An 8,503-nucleotide genomic window follows, 5' to 3' on the forward strand; every position below is an offset into this window, starting at 1 on the left:
AAAAAAAGGTGAGTATCTTAGGGAGGTATTGGAGGAAGTTTTGAAGGAAGAGGGTGAGGAGAATGTGGCACACGGTCACAGATAATGCAACAAATTATGTTGTTGCAAGTAAATGTATTTAGGAGGCACCCCACCTTGTTTTGGAACCTTTGTGTTGCTCATTGCATTGATCATGCGTTGGGGGATCTAGGAAAACTTCATTGGATAAAAATATGTGTAGAGCATGAAAGGAGTATATGTAAATTCGTATATAATCACACTTGGCTCCTCAAGCTTATGTGGAACTTCACAAATGAAAAGGTTGGCTCATCTAGAGGTCACTTGATTCCCAACAAATTCTATCACATTGCAATCCTTGCTTCAATCCAAGGCCAATTTAGAATGCATGTTTGGAAGTGCAGAGTGGAACACATCATCATATGTAAAGAGCAATACATGGATTGAGATATTTGATCTTATTTTTTTATGAAAGTGACTTTTGAGAACTGACCAAGGAGAGTGTGTAGGTAATTTTCCATTTTGTCCTCATTTCCATTTCATTTCATCATTTATGTTCACACTTTTTCAAACATTTTTATTTTTTTAAAGTAAAACTTTTATATTTCAACTTTCACAATGATAGTTCATAAAGCATCCTATTGTTGTTTGGCAAATTGTTAACGGAGAGAAGCCCACAATTGCTGAAAGAGGCCATTAAATCTTCTTGTGTAGGAATCGAGTTAAATATGGTCCCACATGGGATGTCATAAAACGATGATGGCACAATCTACTTCATAGGCCAACATATGCAGTTGCCCACTACCTTAATCTGGCATTCCAATTTAGCCTAGGTTTCAAGGTCAATAATGAGAAGTGGAGTGAGCTCTTTGATGTTGTAGAGAGAGTATTACCTAATTCAACAATTTGAGCAAATGCAATCCATGAAATATAAGTGTATAGGAATTCACAGGGAGACTTACGCAAGAAAAATTGACAACTACTAATGTCAAGTAAAAATCTATGGTTCTAATTTCTCATTCTATTACCTATTATGTTAATAAAGTCAAAGTAATAGAATTTATTTTTTAATTTTCTTGTTTCAGACACATGGTGGGATATGTATGGTACTTCACAGCCAAATCTACAAAAAATTGTAGTTTGTATCTTGAGCTAGCCATGTAGTGCTTCAAGAAGGATTTAAGATTGATGATCTTGTCTTCAGTGAAGAAGACTTGGAATCGGTAACTAAGTGGATCAAGAGGTAGAGGCAGTAGTGAAGGAAGAGGAGGCTAAAGTGCGAGGAGACCCATTAGAGGACTCTGAGGTTGACAGTGAGGGATCTAAGGATGACGGGGATGAGGATGTCACTGAGGTTGAGCTTCAAACATAGAGAGAGGAGATGGTTGCAAAATCTTCCATAAGATAAGATAATATTAATGTCCAACAAGAGACCACAACATGGGTCTATGGGACTGGGATCTTACAACCAAGAAGATAGCACCAAACGGTGCCGACAAAAGAGCAAGCACAAACCTAAAATAGAAGATGAAGAAGACGGAAAGAGTCACCCCGAACAAGATTAGGTTTTAGGGATCCTTCCTCAAAGGGAAGGACAACAATGAATGAGATGGACGAGGGTGACCAAGGGCTCTATTTTTTCGCTGAGTGTTCCGAGAGGAGTGTCGGTTGTGAAGAGGAACACTATGGGGTTTTACTGATTTGGAGTGGCCAGTATCAGTGAAATTATATGGTTGCTTTGTACCCTACGCAGGAGATAAGTACAAGAAGAAGGTTGTGATAAGTTATACCTGGGTCTAACCTGTGGGGGAAGATAGTTGCAAAGTGTAGTCATGAGCTGTATGGATTCACAAAGATAGAAAGATAGTTGCAAAGTGTAGTCATGAGCTGTATGGATTCACAAAGATAGAGTGTAAGGCAATGTTGATTTGTGTACCTAAAGAATTCTGAGAGGGATTTGCACTCTCTAAACAAACAATAGAATCTTCCTATGATCTCATAGTATATGGGGCATTTGAAAAGGAAATGGGTCTCATATTTTGCCTCTACCATGGTACAAAGTCTACAAACCTTATCCTCTCTATTGATATGGTGGTCGATCTGAATCCATTGTCAGTGAGAGCCCACCTTGAAGGAGCCAAGGGAGATACTTAGGGCATGGGTGCACTATCTATGTAAGTAGTCTAGGTGCCAAATGATCTCGTCCCAAATATCCAAGAAGTGTTCGGCATAGAATGCCATCCTTGGGCGTAAACCCCCCAAAGGATCAACCCAAGTCCGAATAATATACTGTATGTGGATGTCTAGTCTAACATATCTGTTCAGCTCTTGCCAAGAGAAGAGCAGGTGGGTTGGAGCGTCCAGTGAGAACTGGTAGGGAGGGAGACAGTTGATGTTTATCCCAATCGATCTCAGTATGATAGTAGCTAGAGTGTACCAATAGCAAGCCCTGGAGGCGGGATCAGAGTTTGTCATAGCAACTGAAGAGTAGTATGCCAAGTGAGGGTATCTATGTTAGCCTTCAACAAAGTACCCAAAGCCACAGAGGCAACAGGGGAACAAGATCAGGTCAAAAATGGTTGTCAATCTAAAAGGGTGGGCATAGAACTCAGCCAAAATAACACTATGGGTGGTGGAATTGTGACATCTGATAATCTGATGCAGGAGCAAAGGAACCCAATGCTTTGCAAATCCAAGGCTGAATGGTTGGTCGCAAACTAAAATAGGGCCAAGAAAACTTAACCCCAAGGTATGTGTAAGATGAAGCAATCTGAACTTCCTAATCCTAGAAGTGGAAATGGAGATGTAAGGTCTTCAAACCATTGAAGACCATAACATGAGTCTTCTCAAGGTTCACAGCTAGTTGTCTCAAGTGACAAAAAGATGCAAGTCTATCAAGGAGTCTTTGAAACTCCTCAAGAGAAGAAGCTAAAAGAGCCTCCTCAAAAATAGCTCGTAGTGTGAAGATATGGTCCATAATCTAGTACTCTGCCCAAAAGCCTGCCTGACCCTTGGCACTGCATGCTCTCATGTCGAGCTCTCTAGATAAAATGGTATTTAAAGTTGTGGCATAAAGTTTGGCAAAGGTATGCCCGATCATGATGGTCCTGTAGTTGTAGGGGTCTAAAACCAACCTAGACTTATGGATTGAGTGGATAGTGTGCATCAACCAAGAGTTTGGAAACCCAACACAAACAACTCTTTTAAAGAGTGTAGAGAGGAAAGGACCCAGGATCGAGGTACCCAGCTTGAAGAGCTCAGCTTGAAAACCCTCCTCATTAGCTGCCCTGTTGTATCTCATAAGTTTGATAGCCTCATAGATGTTGGAGGTGGAGAACAAGTGACAACGGGGAGGCAGGATGGGATAGGGAGCAAGTTGACTAGGGATGTCATAAAGCATGGAAATGTGGGAGGCAAGGGAGCGAAGGTTTGAGGTGGATGGGGGTTGGGAGCAACGAGGGAACATGATGTGCCAAAACAACTTGGGACAATGAGTAAGTGTGTTGTGGAGGGACCTACACTGTGAGGCAATGAATGACCACTTCTTATGGCGAAGAAAGCGATAGTAAGAGAGTTGTAACTCCATGAAAGTGGGGGAATGAGTATCAAAGGCCAAAGAAAAGGACTGGTGGAAAGTTTTACAGGTATCATCATACCATTGGTTCATGGGACAAGTATTCCGCCATGTAAATATGGGGGTGTTGAGAGAGGGGCAATGGGGGATAGAGAGGAGAGCAAACTCCCATATCGTAGAGGCAAGCACGTGGAACATGGTGGACACCTAACTATGATTAGTAAAGCTATCAGAGTAGAGCAATCTTCTTAGGTCTTGGTCCCTCTCATAGAAGCAAAAACGAGTAGGGGGACAGAGCAAAGCATGGGGGGCAATGGGGTGAGAGATGGGAGGTAGAGGATGGGAAGAAGAAGAGACATGAACCGAAAGGCTAAGGAGAGAGTGATCGGCCAAGGGGAAGCAAAAATGGTGAAGTTGTGGATGAGGGGGATGAAGGAAGCAAAACTGAGGATGTAGTCAACCACACTCGCACCCCCAGTACAAGGCCAATAGGTAAAAGTCTCAAATCTCGAGAAACAAGAGAGGTTGTTCAAGATCACCATGTAAGAGGACTCGCAAAGATGGAGAAGGTGGCAACCATAGCTGAAAGAGGCTCACTATGGTCCTCGAATAAGCATTGCAACCCCATACTATACATAGGAAGGTTGCATGGTCAACTGGTTGTTGATATAGGAAACTTCAGCGTTATTCTTGTAGGCTCTAGCTTTTATTTTGATATATGTTTTGACCTTTTGATTCCATGGATTTTATATTCCATGAATATTGTAAACATTTAACAATAACACTATTTATATTTCTAAAGCATTATTTAATTTGGCTTATTCCCTTTAGAAATCTACATTTATACTTATCTGATCAATGTAAACGTGTGTATTTGTGCAAAGTACCTTTTATTTATCTCAGTTATTATGCTTGTAATGTTAATTAATTTTATGATGTTTTAAAAAAATAGTTTTAAGTCTTGAAAGATCTTTAGATTTCTTGGGTTTATCAATTTGCCAAGTCCTTCCTAAGTTTTTGTAGAGACTACAAGTTGAATCTAGGTTTGACTCAAAAATCAATTTCCCCACGTTGAGGCAAGTCAAGTCTTCTAATTATGGTCGAGAATACCCAATGTTGATGCATACAACTTAAGAGTTTGTTGATGCATGCTACTTTTACATGGTAAACAACTTCCTAGATTTAATTTTAGGATGTGATTTTATTAGTATTGATTGTATGCTTAAATTTTACTTTTGAATATAAATTGTATCATTTTTTTAGTATGGATATGAATTTTTAGGGTGGATCATACATTTAAATTAAGGTTGACAATTTATACTCACGAAATTCATGAAAATTATGTTTTGCATTTCTAACACTCATAATTGATGGCATTTTATTTCTCTTGTTTTAATTTGATTCTTGGACAACATGATTGATGTTCTTGCATGGTTACTAGGAGACTCATACATGACTCCTAGTACCTATCATCCATATTAGAAACACATTCATGACTCAAAAACCTATATGGAGATGTTTCCAAACATTAAGGGCTCATTTGTTTGTTGAAATTGAACCAAAATTGGTATTTGCTAAATCCTAAAATTTCTAATCCACAGTTTGGATGTACCAAACCAGAATTGGTATTTGGGTTTCATATTCTCATTTTGACCCAAAACAAGGATTTGTTGATTTAACCTCAGGAAGTGAAATTATAATTGGCAATTCCAATTCTCATTTTCCCTAATCCATATTTCATAAACATTTTGGGTATGGTGCTAGGAAATTAAATTTATCTAAGAATTGCAATGTAATTTGGGGATCCATTGCTGAGAAAAGTTTACAATGCCATTGTAATTATCCTCTAGTTGCTTTGTTCCACGACAGCGAAATCTGGCAAATCGCAGGTCATCTGCATGGAGATGGTCTCAGGGGTTCGAAGCCCTTAGGCTCTATTTGTCTATGATATGTTCCAGAGCTAATAAGAGCATGGAGATTCTTGTGTTTGATGCAAGGGAAAGCTCTTGGAAATGGCTGCCCGTGTTTCTAGGAAATATGAGACATCATGTGAGCATGAGATGCATTCCGCTCAAAATTATGCCCGAGACTAAATTATCTAAAGTCTAATTGAATTGTGTAGTGCATCAACACAAGGAAATCAATTTTTTTATGAATTGGATATGGTTTCTAAACGAAATTTCTTTAATTCTTTATTTGTTTAAAATAAATAGGTCCAGAAAGGCTCAAATAAAGCAATTAAAACCTTCCATTAAAGGGTTGTGGTCCATTAAAGGTTCAATTAAAACCTTCAACTTCCTATCAAGCGCTGCAAGGATTGTAGGTTGATATCAGTTTAAATGTTTCCTTGTCATGCATAATTGGTATTTCAAAGCCAGCAATATGATTGTAATAATTGCCCAACACAAGTATCAAGAGTATTTAGTATTTTTAAGAAATAGAAATAAAAATATATGATCACTTTCAGGATTAATTACTGTTCAAATATATTTGAATATAATTGGAATTTGCATTGTTGAGATAATTTTTTCTTTGTATCAAATTCTAGGTGAACCAAATGGGTACAATCATATTTTCAAAACTAAATTCCAAATTAATAAATTCAGCATTTGACAAATTCCAGTATTAAACAAATGTTGCATTTGTTAACTCCAGTAGCCAAATGAACCCGATCAGTTTGGTTGCAAGAATTGCCAAATTCAACAATCAACTATGTGGAAATAAGCTCACTTGTAGAATTTGCGCATTCTTAAAACGATTTTCAGAATATCATTCAACCTGTTCAGTTGACCTGGAAGGAGAGTCATTAGAATGCATTTTCTGTGTTTGGTTGCAAGAATTAGAATTGGAATAAGTTTTTTTTTGAATTATATTAATAGCTCTGCAAAATATTCTACCATTCTGAAATAAATAGATAAATAGTGGGGCGTGCTCAAACATAATACAAGAAACGCTATAAGAGAAATTGGCAAATAAGGGTTGTTTAGTTGCAGAGAAAGATGGCATAGTGGGATGTTTCGTTGCAGAGAAAGATGGCATAGTGGGACGCCATATGCCACAATTAAAAGGGGATAGCTTGGTTCGTGTTAGCAAGGGTACCGTTTTATTCAGCGAGGACTCCACAATGGCTGCATTTTAATATATTGCAGGTCCCTGACTTTGAAGACGATGTTTTCTTGTACCAACTTAAAGAATATATTGTCGAAGATATTTTCTTGAGTAAAAGGGGAGATATGCTTCTTGATCAATTTCTTGTTGCTTGCTTCTTTGTTCCTTCGTTGAATAAGACTGAAATGAATTGGATCTCTTTGAGATGATGTTTTGTGTCTCATGTTGCCCTTCATTCGATTTACTCGCAATTACAGAGAGTACCTGAGGCGAACTCCCTCGTTTCTTGATATGTTTGTTGTCTGTTGGGGAGGGGAAAGAAATGGGCGACAAGAACATTTCAAAGTTGTCCAATGAAGAAATGGCATTTAACTTGTATGAACTCTTCCTTCTTGTTGTAGACAACACTTCTACTGCCGTAGAATGGGCTCTCGCTTATCTCATAACAAATCTTCATGTCCAAGAGAAAGCTTATGAAGAGATGGTAAGGAAAACTAAAAGTGGATTTTATAGTTTAGATGATTTGAAGAAGCTGCCATACAAAGTGTCGTGAAGGAGACGCTGAGAAAAAAATCGATTGCAACGCTTGGGATGATTCACCCGGCAAAGGAGTGTAAAGTGATGAACATCACCATTCCTGTAAAAACACGAGTGTTGTTCAATCTCCACAACGTGTCGAATGAGGGTTTTCTGTACCACGGATGGGGGTTTTCTCTGCTCCACGAATGTGGCCAACCAAAAATGACTTCCCTTTACGCTCAAACGATAGTAACGCACCGAACCCAACCCCAAATCAAATTGGTTTAGAATTATATGAAATAGGAATAGGTTATTCCTACTCCACCTTTTTAAAGGGATTTTGGACGAACTTGGAAGTTCCCAATTCTAATTCTATTTTTATTCTTTACAACCAAACAACGGAGTTGATAATTCTTGCATTTGCGTTTGCCTATTCCAGCTCAATTCCAGCCACCAAACGGGTCTTCAAATGAAATTTATTTATGTCTCTTATAAGCATTCTTGAAAATAATGGGAAGTCCATAAGCATTCTTTGAAAGAATTGGAACTTTCCATAGAGCTTTTTTCACGTATACTACACTAAATCCAATTGATTTTCTGGAAGTGTTGATATATGGTTGACAATAATTAAACAACTTGTGATTTGTGATATTGCTATCATGATTTAAATGTGTATTTTTTGAGTTTATTTAGTTGAATCTTCAGAGCAATATCACAATTTGACTTGCTGTGGAAAATATCTCCTACTTACAAACTTGTGATTTGCTTTTTCATTCATAAAATTTTTCTAAGTTTTTTGGGGCTAATTTTTTCTCTATTTAATCTCAAAGATCGGTAAGATAATGGAATGAAACAATAATTAAGGCTTCAAACGTATACGTGCATTGAGTTTTATCATTCGATTAAAAATATAGTCATCTTCAAGTTTCTCCATACTACACTTTTAAAAAGGCACTGGCTAATCTCCAGACAAAATGCAACAAAGACAAAAAAAAGTCAAACATGATTCTTTTTCAGATTCACGAAAACACAGCAAAAATTTTGTCATTTTTGATCAGAAAATATATAGATCATGAAGATCAAATGTTGAAAATTTCAAAAAAATCATTGTGTTTTCGTTTTTTGAAATTTGGTCAATGGTGCAATTTGTAAGGAGGATAGCCGCATCCTTTTAAAAATGATGGGATTTCCCTCAGTAGGTTCTTCATAATCTCCATATGATTATGATTTGAAACAAAAAATCAGTCATGATGATGATGATGTTTATGGTATGGTCCTGGGTAAAATGAAAAAATTGTATGGGTA

Source organism: Cupressus sempervirens, chromosome 7 (genome assembly GCF_028749045.1).
Source record: "Cupressus sempervirens isolate cs-2001-9-10 chromosome 7, ASM2874904v1, whole genome shotgun sequence".
Classification (NCBI taxonomy): Eukaryota; Viridiplantae; Streptophyta; class Pinopsida; order Cupressales; family Cupressaceae; genus Cupressus; species Cupressus sempervirens.